The 19,026-nt window shown below is 38.3% G+C and overlaps 1 protein-coding gene across 3 annotated transcripts in view; it reads right to left on the bottom strand.

Annotated features, from left to right (window-relative positions):
- The window catches only part of RBMS3 (RNA binding motif single stranded interacting protein 3), a 910,338-nt gene that overhangs the window by 522,385 nt on the left and 368,927 nt on the right, over positions 1 to 19,026 (bottom strand). The gene's annotated exons all lie outside the window — the stretch shown is intronic.

Genomic DNA, 19,026 nt, shown 5'->3' on the forward strand with positions numbered 1-19,026 from the left:
ACAATGGCAGCATTCCATATAGCACAAGGCTACAGAACATATTTATGCTTAATAAGGTAAACAAAAAAAGTTTGCTTAACCTCATGAAGCCTCATTTGTATCGCGTTTCAAATGCCAAACTTTGTTATAAAGCTATCACAGGATAACTACACATGCTGCTGGGGCGCCTCTTATGGTAGAGCACACAAGCTTTTCACCTCCCATGTAAGGGAGTTTAAGCTTCTCTTCCATCTTGCTCTTTTCTCATCATGAGACAAAATTATACAACTGGAAGATCAGGACAGCCTGTGCTGAGCTGAACCTGTTCTACGGTGTCCCGGTATATCTATTTGCTGCCTCTACAAATAATTCCATCGTTGCTCCTGCGGTCAGCAACTCTGGCCTTAAGATGTACTTGTGCTCCAAGATGCACTTGTGCTATTTGCACTGGGTACACACATACACCTCTGGACCTCCAAACAAGTGGTCATATCTTCTGCTAGTCTTTTACCTCCATCATTACACTGGGATCTTCACTCTTGGACTGCATTTGTTTCAGATAGGGATTATCTATACAGCAGAACCTAGAGGTGGAGGGGGTTTGTTGTTTGTTTTTAATATTTAATTTATTTAATAAATTTTATTTACTTTAGACTACTGACAACTAACTGAGCGGCCAAGGCTGCTCAGGGCCGAACTGTCATGTGCATATCCAGTCAGTGCCTCTCACTCCGTGCGCTCTCTCAGCTCAAGATTAGGCCTCTCCCTATGGATCTTTCCCAGCAGAAAGCTCAAAGATTTTGCTCCTCCCACCTCCATAGTTACGATCAATCGGCTGGTCTTAGCTATGACTCACCACTTCAAACATTTGCTGACTCACAGTCTTTAAAGAGACTTCTTCAAAGAACACAGTTAAATTAGACTGTATGAGCCAAACTCTCTGCTGGAAAAAAAGTCATGCAGAAATTGACCCAGTGTCTTTTTCATAAGAAGACAATAAAATACACTCCGCTTTTTTAGTCGTTCTTTTTCTTTTAATCCTAATTAGCACAGAGTTATGTATAACTGAAATATACCTTAAATGACCTGATTTTCAAAAGTGCTAGGCACACAGTAGTTTCCATTGCTTTCAGTGTGTGCTCAGTATTTTAAAAATCAGGCCATTTATTTAGGTGATGAAATATGTCAATAGGAGTCTGATTTCAAGCACTCGTTGTTAAAAATCTTGACCTAAGTATTTGATAATTTATATATACTATACCTGGAAAGAGATTCAATAGTTATCACTGTAGCTACAGAAAATGTATTTCACTTAAAGTCATATTGAGGAATTTTTTATTTTCATACACAATTGTCAGCTATAAGGTGTTTAATCTCTGTGGTGCAGTTTATCAGATTTCACTGGCATTGCACTGACACTGTAGAAAGTTTTGGTATGAGCTGTACGTAGGCAAAAACTTAACCACAAACATTAATGGCCTTGAGATAATTCCCTTTTTAAAAAAAAAAAAAATCGCATTCTGTCTCTTTGTGAACATGTCAAGTGTTAATGTGTAATTCTCAGCAGGGTTCAGATTGGGGGGGGGGAAAGGAAATGATGCCCTTCCAAGTTTCACCCACAAAATAAACTCCACCCATGTGAGCTTCCAAAATTAGATGCCACTCAATGTACACTCACACAGATGTCTTTGCATCAGTTATACTCAATTCATATTTTTTAATTTTTCTTTACAACATGGCAGTTAGATTTTCATTTAAAAAAAAAAGTCAGGTGGGATTCTGTACAGCAAGATAATACTTCCATAGAAGTGCCAATATGGCATATGGGTGTATAGCTGCTGTTTCTAAGCCATAGGTTAAAAAAATGTATATTTCTAGACCAGGAGTAGTCAATTATTTTTTTGTCAGGGCCCAAATTTCTTGGTCAAGGTATAATCAAGGTCCAGACTCCAGAGAAAATAATAATACAAAACAATAATGATAATAAGTAAATAAAAAGATTTCGCAGTCCATTCAAAAGTGTCTGGTGGTCTGGAATTGGCCTGTGGGCTGCCTATTGACTACTCCAGTTCTAGATCCTGCTCCTTAAGTTGCCACTTCAGAAATTCTAGTTAGCATGTATTCCTTTCCTCCTGCATCTAGAAATTCAGTTGCCTCAGCATCTGAGACAATTTGGGGAACATGTCTGTATAACTTACGAATTCTGGGTGATGTTTATAAAGTTATTGTTATGAAATGCTGTCATTTTAAATGCCTCTCTGTGAATGTGGAATTCACCATTTGCTGACAAGCTTCTAGCAAGTACTCACCAGATCAAGGACAATGGAGAGTTGTTACAACGTAATGACTGCCTGGTTAGGTGGAAGCACCTTGGAATTATGGATACCCTAAGGACGGTGCCAGAGTTGGGAAACCAGTTCAATCTAGTTAATCTCTGCAGAGGTCTGAGACAGAATGAAAAAGTCCCAAACAGGACAAAAAGAGTTAGAAGTAACAAAGCAGGGATTTAAAGAGAACTCACAGGGGGAAAGCTTTGCGAGGGACAGGAAGCTTTGGGCAGGAGAGGAGAAGAGACAGGCATGATTTCGTAAAGAGGTCGGGAGGTGGTTTAGCTGTGATACCAACCAAGGTCAAATCAAGCTGACCGAGAGAGAGAGAGAGAGAGGCAGAGATAGGCTGGCTCCATGGTTTAGGAGACAAGCTACATGCTGTAGTAGAAAGATCTTGGATGCCCCAGAGGACTCTGACACCAGCCCAAAGAATGTTCCATGGTGGTGAGGAAACTGAGGCAGTGAAATGCATGTAGGGTTTATTATTTTTGTCTAGATTTGTGTATTTCTCAGGCTACTAAGCAAAGAATCCTGTGCAAGTCCTTGTGTGTTTGTGTTGTGTGTTACATATATCACATGGCCCTGAAGAGGTAAATTGTAAACCCACAAGAGTGGAGTTCTGAGAAGGGGAATGCATACACCATATGGGAGCCTGAGGGATATTCACTGGTCCCATGGGCTAGGCAGTTGGTCTGATAGGTCTCAGCTCTCAGGAGAAGGCACTAGACAGAGGATCTGCCCTCCCTCCCCCAACAGTGTGCATAGAGAGACCAAGCCAGAGTCAGTGCCTGTACTCTGTTCAAACTTGGAGGCTTAAAACACACAGAGATTCAGTGTTTAGATCCCCTCATGGTAGTCTGGTGAAAGTCCATGAGGGGGATCTTGACTAGATATGTGACACCATCCGTGAACAAGACCTGACAATAACAAAGAGTCATCATCAACTTTTAGTTGTAAATCTAGTCACTTTCTTAAAAGAATGGCATAATAGTTTCATTTGCTACACCTGCCCCTGAATCCCACTGCTAATTTATGAGGTGCTGTATCACAACTTTTAAAGATATATATTATTTCTGTCCCCCTATTGCTTTACGAAAGGCCCACACAGAAACAGGAGGAAATGACTAAGGGCCAGATTCTGACTGAGTAGGCTCATTGATCTCAATAGTACGAGTTGGGGCATAAGGTAACCCTCCAATGTGCATAAAGATATGAGAATCAGGCTGTAACTGACTACAAAGAGAAACAGTCAAACTGACTCCATGCACAGTGCATAACGTAAACTACGTGGGGGGAAAAAAGCAAAGCCAATATTTCTCCAATTGCTTTCAACTCCAGTAACCTTAGGTGTTGTAAAAACAGTGGATAAAGAAATTTCAGACATAACTGATTTTTAAATAGACTGTGTCCCCTTGCCCGAATACAGTCTATGTAGGAATGAAGCCTTACACCTGAAAAACTCCAAATGTTACAAAACGCCTGTCAAGCATAGCAACAAAGGTCCCTGCGAGCACATCACCTCAGCGCTCTGCTCTCTACACAAGTTGTCCACTGGCAGCCCAGGTCAAGCCCAGGTCTCTGCCCAAATATTCAAAGCTTTCCATAGGATTACCTCTACCTATCTCCGAGATCACCTCTTCCTCTATGACTGCCAGAAATGGCTGGTGTTTCAGTGAAACACCAACAGAGGGAACACATGAATGCAGGAGTCTGGACCTAGACCCATAGGAGCTGGACCTAGACTACAAAACTCACATCCAGATGAGCTAAGAATGACCGTGCAGCAGCTCACCTTTTCAGTATTAACCGCCAGATTCATTGCTTTGATTTAGCTTTCCTCAGTTCTTCAGATATCATGCAACACGCTCACTCACACAAACAAAGTATAAACTAATCAAGCTATTTCTCTGACAGGCTGAAAAGAAAAGGAGGAAGAGAGATTGTTATTGTTATTTCTCTTTAAAATTACTTGGGAGGAGCAGAGATGCTACAGTGATGGGAATCATGTAAATTCCTAGACTAGATACACAGATTATAGAGACAGATTAGCTACATAACATTAATACCCTATTGTACAGAGGTGAGTATCAATCCAGTTCTCAAATATCTAGTTTACTTCTTTTCATTTTAAGCTCCCTGATCTTATTTATTGGCAAGAATTTGTTCCTGCCTATTGGATTAACTTAAATGTTTACTTCTATTTTAACAAACAATTCTAATTCTATCCATAGAAAATACCTTGTTACAGTTTTCGCGGGTTGACCTAATGCTTTACTACACATCAAATATCATTTGAATATTTTCCAACCTTTGTAACAAACAAAAGAGAAGATACCTTTGTGCTTCTTTCTAATTCTTTTCTTCAATAGATCCCTTATCTCAGATTTGTACAAAACGTAGCCAAACAACTACCATTAACTATTTGAAAATGTACTGGTAGGTTGTTAGTAAAAGGTCAAGTTACATTTGGGACAAGACAAATGTGCTTTAAAAATGTTAGTAATGTATGCCAGCATTAACCTTGACACTCCTTCTGCCTAAAAACCCCAACCAAAATTAAAAAACTAAATAAATATTTTTAAAAAACTGAAATTCCACATAAAATAACCATAAAATAACCAAAAGAAAAAAAATTTAAAAAAAAAAATCCTACCAAGCAAATTTTTACCGCAGAAAGAGAAATGCTAGAAACTCTACAAAGTGCACTGGGGACCTCACTGTTGGAATGAATTGCAGGAAGATGGCGCAAGATACCAGAGCAATGGGCAACAGTATAAAATCCACAGATAGATTAAATAGATATCCGCAGGAACAAACTCCTTCCCATGAGCACTTGCAGAACCAAGGTTTAAAATGAAACAAGTATTTTTCTATATAGCGGTAGTTTTTCATCTCTTAAATCTCCGTTTCTTGCAACATGCTCACAAAATGAAATTTCTTTCCTAAGGACCAGATTCTGCCTGCCTTATTCATGCTAAGTATCTCCTCACTCCGTTTGCCAGCTCGGTTATTTCAATAAAAGTACTCATGGAGTAAGATTCTGCCTAGTGTGAGCGTGTCAGAATATGAACCTAAGGGAGAGATGGCAACACTACAAAGTATTGAAAATTTGCCCAAAATGAAGATTTTATAAAAATAAGCTTTTACAAACCCTAAAATTCATCCCATTAACTGTTTTTTTAATTTCAGTTGACTTTTTTTAAAACCATTCTCCTATAGTATTTGCAACCCAAACACAGCAATAAGACCTGTGTATGAGACCTGACTGTGAAACTGGCAATTCTATTTCCATTATCCAGGCAGAGTAAAATAACAAAGGTAAACATACAGAGTTCAAAGCAAATTAGATATTTAACATTTCCATGGTATAAATATAAAGTGCTATTTGTAACACAAATAAAGCCAATACATTATTTTGTAATCTGACAGCATGTCTTTAACATGGGCCTATTCTTTCTGCCTTTTTAATTTAGATTTTCTTTTATAGAAAAAACATATTTAGAACATATTTAGAACCACAGCAATTTTCCCCAGCAGTTCTAGCACATATAGGACCTCAGGAGGGTCTGATTTTCAAAAGGGCTAATCATTCAGTGCTCTAGTGAAAGTTAACAGGAGCTGCCGGCACCAGGTACCTCTGACACTCTGGCCCTAAGCTACTGTATGTGACAGTGTCCATTTGAAATTTCAGTTTAATATTCATCTATGGCCAACTTGTCTAGCTGCAAAACATATACATCTCCCCTCCCTCCCCCATCTGTATTATTTACTTTTAACAGCAGTGAACAATTCCAGGGAGGATGCCTACCCCAAAATACTATAGTCCTAGCAACACTGGGCACAAGTCTGACAAATCCTGAGTATAACTCTGAGCCTGGAGCAGGATTCTTTTGCTATGGTACATAATGGTAGTTGTGGACCTCTTGTCCATGGAGTGTTGACTTGCTGTCTCGTATTGATCTCCTCTGCTAGGCTGCTGTGCCCAGCTCCTTTTTATTCAATATGCAGGGAGCCCAGCAAAATCAGCTAAAATCCTTACCTCTGAAGTGTTGGCATACTGACACAAGGTGCTTCAACGAGCCAGATTTTAGTTTATTTCATTTGGCTGCCAGCATTTGGAAATCAGCCAGAAAACGAAATATGGGAGACACTACACAAGTGAACAGAGCTAAAGGAAGCAGTACAAGAGAAGGCTCAAGTGAAGGAGGAATGGAGGTGGCTGTGTAGGCAGACACACAACACAGGGTCCAGGAGAGAGACAACCCAGTACCTTAAGTGGAAAGGTGGACATATATATATACACACATCTAGGCGGAGACACAAAATACCTAAAAGGGTGGTGGGAGTGGAAGTAGCAAAAGAGGGAGCATTTGGCTAGTGGATAAGTGGACTGAGGATCAGTACACATGGGTTCTATTCCCCCCTCTGCCTTGCTGTGTGCCCTTTGGCAAGTCACCTCTCTGTGCCTGTTTCCCCTCCCATCCTTACAGGTCTTGCTTATTTAGACTGCAAGCTCTTCTGGGTAAAGACTGTCTCTTACTCTGTACAGTGCTCAGCACAATGGGACCCCCCAGGTGATACTGCAATACAAACAACATGAGGCGAGGGGAATACAATACGACACAAGGGCCAATGAAAAAGCACTGCAGATGAAATCACGGCACAGGCACAATAATATACAGCAGAAGCCATGGAGCAGAAAACAACAAAACATTGAAGACACCACAAAAGGAGGGGGGAAAGAAAAGAGAAAGACTCCCATAAGAACATAGGCCTGGCAGATAACACATATCACAGAGCATGGACACTGATAATAAGCAAGATGGGGGGCAGGGAGGGGGTTTCCACTTACTACATGCCATCAGAACCTAACTCTCATGCACCAGCATTTTCTAGGTGTGTCACTGTCTCCCAATAATCTCCTCGCTCCCTATTCCCTTTGAAGGTTAGTGGACATTACCTGAAGAATCTTGCTGCTATAGAACACACACCTCCAATAGTGAACTGCTGTAATGCTCCAGGGAAAACATTCAACTCCCCACAGCTTTTAACCACTTTGGGCTTGATTGCCACAGCCCTTCCTTAGCAAGCAAAGAGGAGTCAGGTTCTCAGTATTTCCCTGCTCAGACTGTGATACTGGCTAGGAGCAGGGGCAACTCACCTGATAACACTCCTGTAAAAGCAAATGAGTGAGGAAGGGATAGACAGGAGTGGGGGAACGGGAGAAGCACAACTCCACCCCTTGCTCCCAACTTGCCAGTCACAGTAGCTGTCTGGATGCAGAATAAGCTGCTCCGCAAAAAAGCATGAGGTAGCTTATTCCTTCCTTAAAGTAAGGGAGGAGTTGGGAAGGAATTGTGACTGTCTTGAGTCACACAGTCCCTCCACCAATCAGCTCCTAGAGCAGAGAAGCAACACACCACCCCTTCCTCACGGAAGATTGTAAAACCACCATCTTGCTCTTGGTAGTAAGCAATGGCATTGCAGTTCTGCTGGGAAAAAAAGCAGCAATGAGCCACTCTTGTTTATATTTCATTACCATAACTAAAGCAAAAATCTGAGATCCATAAATTATAAACATCTGTCTTAAAGTCCATTTCTCAGCATTCACATAATGCACGTCGTACCCATTAAGAACAAGCTCGTTTTGAAAAGTGCAGATACTTCCAACAAAATAATAAATGAAGCACATACTACATTCGAAGCCAAAATGAAAAAAGCAACAACAACAAAAAAAAAAAACCCGAAAATAAATCCTGGCAAGACGCATCATATTTGGAGCATATGAAGTGAAAGACCAGCTGGCTCAATGAATAAGTATTTATTGAATACTATTTATCTAACGCCTATCAGTAAACAACTCCTTTTCTACACCAAGTTGCCCTGACGATTAACGAAGTACCATAGCCAGTGATAATTATCCTGAAGTAAGACTCACCTATCATTGATCAAGAGCAATCCTCAAGTGACATCCTCAAAATTCAGTACATCTTGCAAAGACATTTGTTCCTATTGTGACTGATATCAAAATAGCAGTGATACATTTGGGCTAATGAGTGGAGCATTGGACTGGTCACTAGTCACCTCTGCCAGTGAGATTCTATGCAGCTCTGGGAACTGAAGCGGCTCCTGGCAAAACTCGGACAGCCCAGTTGGCCTATCCAAGTGACAGCCGTCTCCCAGGGATGTCCTGCAGGCCACAGCGCAGCCTGGAATCTCAGCGATGGTGGATGCTGCGACCCCACCCCTGTGATGCCTCTCCCATCACCAGCCCTGCATCAGGCAGTGCCCTTATGCTGAGGCTTACTCACAGGACCTTAGAGGGCAGCATTACAGCTGTCTTCACCAGTGTCTACACTGTGGGAAGTCTCCCCTGGAAGGAGCCATGGCTTTCAGGACCCCTTTACACTGCTCTGTCCCTTTTAGCTGGTGTAAAAGGGCCAGAGCAGTGGGTTGATCTTACCGTGCGATTTGAACCAGCTATGATAGTAACTCAGTCTCTGGCTTCAGATAAGCCGTTTAAAGCTACATTTTCAAAAGTGCTCATCTTGGGACACCTTGGGTCTCATTTCAGAGGTGCTGAGCACTCTATCAGTTAGGTTATGAGAGCTCAGCTTTTCTGACTAATCAGAGAATCAGAGGTCACTTCTGAAAATTTTGCCTTTAAACTTCCCTGGCTACTGCATCCACACCTATAAAATGGGGATAGTATCACTTGCTTCTCCTCTCAGAATGGGTTGAGAGGATTAGCTAATGTTTGTACAACTCTGCAGATCTAAATCATTGTATCAAGCTAAGCAATTATCGTCAAAGTGGGTCCATTGAGGGAAGAGCAAGGCAGCAAATGAAGGATACAAAACTTATTTCTCTTTCTGTTCAGTACAATTATTTTTTGAATTATACTTGCACAAAACCCCACCAACCCACCTATCACAGTAAATTAATGTTTGTGCTATTAGGTTTAGACAATCTTATACTAATCGTTTTTCAAACCACAGGAAATTACACGTTCCTCAGAGACAACTGTATACAGTTATACTAATTCTGTAAAATGGCTGAGATAAAAGGCTGAATCTGACTGGCCAACGAGCATTCTGAATTACACGTATAAGAGCAGTCTTTTAGGTCAGGTGGACTTGGTTGCCATATTATTGGAGTTTTGTTATTTTGTTTTTTTTAAAAAAAGGTATAACAGCAATCTTCCAATTCAAGAAATGGCATCTGAGTCTCATACCTGCACTTGTGGGGCAATTACAGGCACTTGGATTCACAGTGCACACTGTTGGTCTCCTGCTACAGCCAGAAGTCACCCAGATTTATTTTTAGTTCACCTGTCTTCGTACTTGATCCTTCACACATTACATCCTAGAAATGGCACTGAAAATTACAAACTTACTGGGAATACCTGGTTCACCTAATGTTTCTTTAGGATGTAAAGCTGGAAAACAACAAAGAGAACACATACACAAAAGTCTGTGAGTCTGATGATCTTCCAGGCAGAAAGCTCCCAACTGCTTTGCTAAAGGCCATAGCAATATGTCTCCTTTACGGTTATTTTCACAAAGGATTGTATAACAGTACTTACAGGAGTTCTATCTTGACACAGTATATGCTCCTCTAATATAGCATAGGGGAGGCATTTAGATTATTAAGTCATGCTGAAAGTTTTGCCGAATGTTTGAAAGACTCAGTGCTGCTGTCTTTTTTTGATGTCTTTCAGGTATTGTTTCTCACTCTTCTTTGAGCGCTAAAGCTAGCTGTCATCGACTCAGAAACAGACGCAGACTTGTGTATATCCTGTTCGGTTCTCTTTTCAGTACTAGCCTTCCTTTCTCAAAACCATTTTAGAAGTACATATTTCATTTACAAGCTAAGCAAGTAAGGACATATAATAAAGTTCAATTATATAGGTAGAGTATTGGGTCTGTATATCAGCTAAAAGGAATACAGACAGTCGTGAATATGTGGTATTGAAAGCATTCTTGGCTATTAATAGGTGAAAGGCAGATATGATATTCCAGTATGAGGAAGAAATGAATGCCACAGACATGTTCATCTTTACAGAATTTCTTGTTTAGGTCATATCAAAAATCTAACATTTTAAAAAATAAATTTTCATTTTCTACTCACAAGTACTGGTCCCCAAAAACATATTGTTGTAAGTTCACTAAAATTTGAATTGATATTTTAAGTAGTGCATTACCTTCATTAAATATAAAATCATGCTCTTGAATCACAGTCATGAAGCGCTCCAAACTACCTAGTTCATATTTAATATTTCAGAGTTTGTTAAAGCTGGAACAAGGGATCATTAACACAGTACACCTTTGTTATGAATCAAAAGAGGTAGGGAAAAGGTCATAAAATGGGAAGATAAAAATAAAAACTGTATTCCCCATTATCTTTACCCTTTTTTAATAGCATCCATCAATTTGCCCGTTACCAACAAGCTTAACTCATTTATAAGCATACCCCACAATAAAAGGTCAGACAAATTTGAGGCAGAGCCGGGTAGAACAGAAATAAGGATTGCAGTCTTTGTCTGTGTAGTGAGAAGCGCTTCCTCCCCTATAAAGCAAACGCATTGGCAGCATGTTTTAAATACAGCAATTCCTTCCCACTTAAGGAAACTAAGAAGTCCCCCATATGTCTAAGATTTCCAAGACCACTTCTTCCACTGCTTGGCTACCATCAGCTTCCTTATTCTTCCAGAAGGAATCTGTGAGCATGTGGGGAGAGGGGAGAAATTACAACAAGCCTTTAGACAGGTTTCAGAGTAGCAGCTGTGTTAGTCTGTATCAGTGAAAAGAACAGGAGTACTTGTGGCACCTTAGAGACTAACAAATGTATTTGAGCATAAGCTTTTAGAAGCCCACCCTCCATAGCACCTTGGAATTAATGTAGGCATATCATTCTTGCTTTGTCAGTACTTTTTGCAACCAAAAGAAGAGCAGGAATGAAAACGCAGTGAGTTCCTGAAATCTAGGCTTAACTTCTTGCACCATAATTATGCATCCCAGTTTTATAATCCATTCTGACATAGAAGTATTTCAGGTTCTCTTGTCTCCAAGCCTTGTGAAACCCCTTCAACATGATATTTCTTAATCTCAGCTTGTTTTCCAGGTCATCAATTCAATATCTCAGGGCTTTGCTCACTTTGGAATTCTCTGTCAAAACAGCATCTTGTCCATCAATAGTTATTTCCATATCTTCGATTTCCCTCTCAGCTTCCTGTAGTCTCGAGCTAAAGGTTACCAACTTCTTAGCCAGGAAAGCAACTGCAGCCTGCATAACATTGCATTTGTTCCTAATATCCACAGCTTGCCTTTTAAGCAAATCAAATAATATTTGATCATTCAGCTCTGCGCCTCCTGTTGGTGTGAAGCTAAACACAGAAAGGTCAGACTCAGAGGCAGCATCAGTACTGAACTCTAAATGGTACAGGCTGTTTGATCTTTAGATACAGCATCATGGAGGCACAGACTGTACAAAAAAAGTAAGGGGAATAAACTGAACAAATAGTTATTAAGAAAGACAGTGTCATTTTGGTACACCCATGAGAATCTCTCTACTTCATCTCTCTAACATACAAGACAAATTAGTTTGCCACGGGAAGCTTTGATTTAAAAGATTGAGTCCGTTAAAGATGCCAGTTCACAAAGTATGAACAAAGCAATGTTTGATTCATATTCCATGGGAAAAAAAATCTGTTCAACAACTTTCTTCTTAAATAAATTTTAATCACACAGCAGTGAGGTCACTTCTACTATGTAACACCCTATAAATCAACAGCCACCCCACAGTACCATCCATAAAACACGTCATCGAGAATCAAATGTCTGTACACAAGGAACCAAAAATTAGAGGTCTCTACATCATAACAAACACAATCTAATATGGTTTAGGACTTCCACTTATGATCTGTACCAATCAAGTGATCTGAATGACACAAATATAATGCAAGAGAGGTAGCAATTTGGGTCTACAGAATGTTATCTGCATAATTTGATTGAAAATTCAGTTAAATTTTCATATTTCAACACTTTTTATATAATTAGATCTTTCTTGACTCATAAAATCAGCTTTGCCAAAATAAGCAAAGGAGGGAAATTATTCACATAACTGTTTTTTTAAAAATGGCAAATAAAAGTTCTACCATTTTGTATCTGAGAGTCAAAGAAATAATCCTCCGCCCTGGTTTTACAATGAAAGATTGAAAATCTATCCACTGCTAAAGAATGGCACATCAAGAGATGAGAGTTCTCAAAATGATGACACTGAATTCTGATTAAAAAATTATAGAACTACAAGCCAATGACAGATCTTCAGTCTTCACCCTGTTCCTTCCTTTAGTAACTACGCTTATTCTCTTACAGAAAATGAACATCATTATAGACATTTAAAACAAGAGACAACATGCAAGACATCATGCACTGTAATTATACTTCTATATGTATAAATCATACCTCAATTGTGGGAGAGAAAGAAGCAGGCAGACAGTGGATAAGAAGCAGAAAGCAGATGCTATACAATACAAATTAAAGTAATATAAAATAAATCCATACATCTAGAGAAGAGTCAGTACATAGGATCAACTTGAGATTCAGTTATGGTTTTGTGAGGAATCTATATTTTAAAAATATATATGGTGCTTATCTAGAACACATTGCCATAGAGAACTGTACATGCTTTCTGAGCATCATCCTGCACCATTTAGGTTAATGAGATTTTTACCATTGACCTCACTGGGAGCAGGATCAAACTATATATTTGTAAATCCAGTTAAGCAATATAATATATAATTGTAATCAACTGCATACGAAACTCAGTATGTTATTTTCTGCACATACAATTCTTAATCTGATATATTTTGTGTTTGTGAAGGTTTGTGCTGAGGGGATGGCTCTCTTTATAAAAACATTTCTTTCTAAACTTCTTTCCAGCACTCAATATTGTCTGCATGCATGTGAAAGCAATTGCAAAGCATAGCTACACAAGTACTCACAACATGTACTGTGACAATATATGAGTAAATCACTGTTCTCAGTTTCCCCATTCTGCCCATCTGCAGTCTTTTGGTATGGAACAACTATATCATAAAAGCGCCTATTCACACATGCTTTTGATATTACACTATTTAATCACATACAGCTGTAGCTTATGAGACTGTTACAAAACAAAATTTTAATGTAGCATTGGAAGCAGGTCCTGGAGAAACATCAACCACTTTTCTCTACATACAGTTTCTATCATTAAAAGATTTTTAAAAAAACAACAAAACAATCAATAATAAAAACAACCCACTCGTTTAAAAAAATCTGCTCCTCTTACTGGAAGCTTCAGAGTGGGCATGTCTGTAAAGTGAACTCCAAGTCTCTTCCAGAAGTACTGATAATGTCAAAAAACCTGCTTAAAATCATATCAGTGCAAAACCAACACTATCCAGACTCCTTAGAGAAAGACCTGAAATGAACTCAGGCATTTATCTGGTTTTTAATTCACAGAAATCTAAGAGCCGTTGATCTGATGATTTTTTCCCAAGATATCTGAGTTAAACAGATACATATATCATCTTGTCTATCTTACTCTTTTAATAAACACAGATGCATAGTAAGAATAATTTTAAACACCACGGTTTGCTTTTAGATATGCGCCATGTATGAAATACTGTCAATAATATGTAAGTTATAGCAAGATTATCACCTGACCTGGCAAACTGTACCTTTTCTCATGTGAGTAAAGTTAGTTATTCATATGTGTTTGCAAGATACAGCCCTATGACATACATAAACCTAGAAGGATTAGATTTTTGTCGGTAAATATCTATTTCATTGTACCAGCAAAACCAATTAAACATATTTCCATTGATGATTGCCTATCTGTAAATTTTGGTTAAGTAAGAAAAATGCTGCTTGAGAACTTATTTAAGTTTGATTTAAGGATATTCACTTTGTATCTTTTGATGTGATGTCGACAATTTCTGTTTTAATGTTTATAAAGCGTTAGCTTCTGGATCCTCAATGTCTACAATCGTTAAATAATTGTCTAGCCCCTCCCTCTGTCTGACACCCCTCAATTTTCTGCAACAGTGAAAATTTAAATCAATATTTTTTTTAAATGCTGAAAAATAAACATTATCATCCATGGAAATTATAAAAACATAAACACTGAATTCTGCCAAGCCTAGCCATACAGGCAGGTCCAACTGCTTTAAAAGGAGGGGGATCTCATCTTACTCTCCCACTTTTGTTTTTTATTTAAACAGATTCACACTGAAAGAAGATCAACTAAAATACAACATCATTTGAAAATGATATTGCCCTTTATAGCAACAGAAGTATTTTTAACTTAAGAGTGTGTAAAAATATATGGCAAGTAGTACTGAAAGACGAACAAGCATATGTGTTTCTGATTTTCTAGGGAAGACGCAGCATACCAGAGTTATATATTAACGTAGTCAAAAATATAATCAGTGTTCAAACAACATTTTAATTCCATTTAAACAACTGCATATATCTTAAAGACACCTGTCAGAGATATTTTTTAAAATGCTATAATGTACTGAACCAACCAAGAGCTAAGTACATACAAATTTCATTCCCAGAAATGTATTTCTCTATTTGCAAGTGTTTGCTTTTACTTTGGCACTATCACACAGGCTCCAGCTAGACTTTTGAGCCCTGGCAACAGTCCAGGTTGCAGATGGTTGAAAATGCAGCCTGAAATCAGTGTGCGGTTGATGAATTACTCCTTACACCTGACCCCTACCTCACACCAGGCACCAAACACAATCTGAACACTACCAGTCAGAAAAAGCCCTGTCAGGCATCTTAGTATCTGGAACTCTTTCTTCTAGGCCTTCTGTATGTCCAGATGGCCCAAAGTGGGGAATGCAGTAAACTGACTAAACTGCAATGTGAGTGAGAAAAGAATTCTGGCTCAGTAAGTGCAAGGTAGTGGAGAGGTATGGAGAGCTATGTGTGGGTTCTAGAGATTTGTTTTATAAATGAGGCTGATACAGGGAAGAGGAAGTGTTCCAGCGCACACACAACTCAAAGCAGTTCTTGACTTGCTCAGGTCAAAGAATGACTTAAAAATGGAAAAAAGAAAAAAAAGGAGAGAGAATGGAGGATTTCATTCTTTTAAAAAAAAATGTTCATACCCAAAGTGACTTTTAAAAAGTGTAACAATTTCAGCACTATACTAGCTTGAATTTCCAGGGCTTCTTTCTCAAGTTTGTGCAAACATTGTCACACATCTGCCTCACTTACCAATTCATTCTTTTTCATACCCCTTTTTGTTTACTTTTCTGTTAACATCCATGCCAGATGGGCTTTTATTCACACAGATGTTGTGAAATAGCTGTTCTTCCTATTACACATATGTGCATGGCAGGGTGTTTGCACACAGGTATTCACTACTGGTGCCACCCTCTGTTTCAGCCATCCAACCAGGAACCGGAGTTAATACCATGTGACTTCGGTGACCAATGAATAATAAATAGTGAACAGACAAAGATCTAGCAAAGCAAATAGTATATGAAAAACTGCTAAGCTGAAATATGTTCATATAAAGTGCCGGTCAAACGATCGTGAAAAATAAATCCAGATGAATCAACGTCTGTCCACAGGTAACTGCAAACAGAAAATGACTCAATTTATTCAATGCTCTGTTTTCTAAGAATGGTCTTCCCAGCCTTAATTCTGACCATAAGCTGCAAAGGCCAAAGGAAAGACACAAGCACTATTACTTCAAAAGACTCCATCAAATATGTAAAACCATGTGGGCAAAATCTTTTTTTCCTCATGCCATTCCTAATCATTAAATGAAATTACACATCACTCAGTCTTTTCTCCCAATGTTAAAAAAAAGAACTACTCTTTCAGGCAAGAGATCAAAAATGGAAATTCAAGGACTGGGGCAAGATTAGGTACCATGATATTCTTATAAGTGGATTTCTACAACGCAGTTACATAAACTAGTTGGTTTCTTAGTTATGCTGTCAACACACACACCACTCGAGTAACATTTCATTGTCAAGCAGTTCAAAATAAAATCAGAGTTCCCTAAATTATAGGAAATAGTGTCATATGCATGTGACATGTGAACATATTCTTTGCCGCAAGAACACATGAAGCCACATATTCCTAATTTATAACAGTAACAAACATGTTTGATTTTAAATAGAATTCATAACATGCCTAGAATAAGCAAGTTCTACTCTCAGGACTTAGCTAAGAAAGTTCAGACAATTCAAGCTAATTCAGTAGTGAGCCAGTTTCATGACAGAAAGAAAAAAATACCTTTTCTTTCAATCCCTCTGTTTGTCCTTACAGGACATATTAAAGACATTATAATCTCCTTTACAAAACTGAACCTTTTAAAATTTTTGAATTATAGTGGGTTTGTATGAAACAGCCATTAAAGTTTTAACTTCAATGGTGGCATCTTATAATTAAGATGCTCAACTAATTTGAATAATCAGACCGTGTGTTTCATGTTCTGCATGAGGCATTTGTAAAACCTGAGACAATCACCCAAACATGTGGATCCTATTCTTCTATTTAACATTCTTTAGACCATACAGTTATTAATGTACACCATTATTGCTTAACAACATGTTAGCTATATTAGAAGGTACAAATGTGGACTATATATCTTGTGAACTTTATTCAATCCTGTACAAAACCCCTCCAAAAAGCTGTGCTACACAGTACTATTGTACTTTTTTCAGAACAGCTGAGATTAATTTATAGTGTGAGCAAAGCAAAAGCAAAGCACTTGATCTGAGAACGTGAGGAAAACTTTTACATTTCAGAACATTGTATATTTAATGTCCTGTTGCTCTGTGCTTTATGCATTGAACAAAAATGGCCCCAGAAAGCCTAAAATTCCTTTATATGATTTTAAGTTAATGCATTCCCCATTCCCTGTGTATGAATATCCAGATATGAACACACATTCACAGCTGAATTCTAAAATTTTGTTTAACACAATAAGCAGCATAGTTTCCAGAAAATAAAAAAGTTGTGAATTTCATAGCAGAGTTGAAATCATACAGTGGTATATTAGTATGTGTTATCGTGATAACTGATACAGTTCTCTATCACGTTATTTGATTACCCAAATATTGGCTTTAGACATAGAATGGATCTAAATACTCTAAAATGTCCCAGAAGCTGATGGCTAGCTTTAAGATAACAAAATCCAGATGCTGCCTGTCTGCACTACTCTAAACTCTTTAGGACTATAGTACAGAAATATATATGTGTGTTTATTTTATTACTTAGGTTTGAGAGAGAGAAATTCATGCCATATAAAATTTATTGTAGATTTGTAATATTATCTACCCTTGCAAAAATAATGCTTGTGTTCAAATATATATTTACACTCACATGCACACACATACAACTTTTCACAAGAGTAGATAATTTTATACTCTAGAACACAATAGATAATAATCAATAATTAAGTAATATTAATTTATTCTCCAAAACCTTCAGGTTAAAGTCATTGTGTGGAAAGCAGTTGTCACTTTCAACTGGATCACGAGGCTAATTTCCCCAAAAAGCATATTTTACAAAATAGAAAGGGAAGTTAAAAAAAGAGGACTGGCAAAATTTAAGTTACATGAGTAAAACAGATGTCCAGTATTTCTCATCCAGTACTTGACGCTATTGTTCTTTCAAAAAATACCCATAGTGTTTCATGTCTTTGGCTTGCCAGGTTTTGAGGAATGGCATCGGTCTGCATCCCCAATCCTCCAAACAGTTGAAGCTATAGCCAATATGCAGTCAAGCTAGCAATGGGATGCTGCTGCTGCTGCTGCACAATACGGACTAAATGGTCACAAAGGTAAAATGCTATTTGAATCGACCTTGAGGGGGAAAAATGGTGAAACAATTACTCCCCGCCCTCCCCCCAAAATGGGTTGTTCTCACACAAAAATGCTACACATTATAGTTAGAGAAAGCACACAGCAAACAAATGAGAGGTAATCATGTTATGAATTACAAGGCTATAATCACATTGAGTGGTTCTGGTGTCATCACAACTCCAGCCAGCCTTAGTCTCCGTTTTCACAATTAGTTAATTTATATAATGCAGGGGTCTGGCTATAATCGTTAACAGAAAAGTAATTTTATTGGCAAGGAAACGTAACTTGGCCTTTCAATAATAACTAGCTCAACGTGTTTGAGACCAAAAGTAAACCCCCCTCCCCAAAGTCAGATGTGTCCTATGTGCTTAAAACTGCCGTTTAAATTGGGGTGACGTGTGTTTGGGGGCTGGAGGTTACTGGGGGTTTTTTGTTTGGCTTTAAAAAAAAAAAAAAGAATGTAAGTTCATTGACTCAAACTGTTAATCTTTGGCTGTGAGGTTGCACTTTTCTTTACGATGCCCTAACTGGTTTGCAAAGTTGTTTTTGTTACTGGTTGCAAAAGAGACCCTTTTGGGCAGCAGATTATGGTACAATGTCATTAGGGAAAAACAAAGCATGATTTAACTAATTAAAATCCAGGTGTCATGGACTTCATTCAGTCTTGTTGGGAGATGCAGACTGGCCTTCCAGGGCCACTGACATTGAAAAAAAATGAAACCATGTTTGGTGCTTTTTCTGACAGTAGCTACTATCTATTTCTAGCCCTATCAAATGTAACAGCATGCAGCCAGATCATTCTCAATATTTAATGCAACATTAAAAGCAGTTCAATACATC

The sequence above is a fragment of the Natator depressus genome, chromosome 2, assembly GCF_965152275.1.
Source record: "Natator depressus isolate rNatDep1 chromosome 2, rNatDep2.hap1, whole genome shotgun sequence".
In the NCBI taxonomy this organism is placed as follows: Eukaryota; Metazoa; Chordata; order Testudines; family Cheloniidae; genus Natator; species Natator depressus.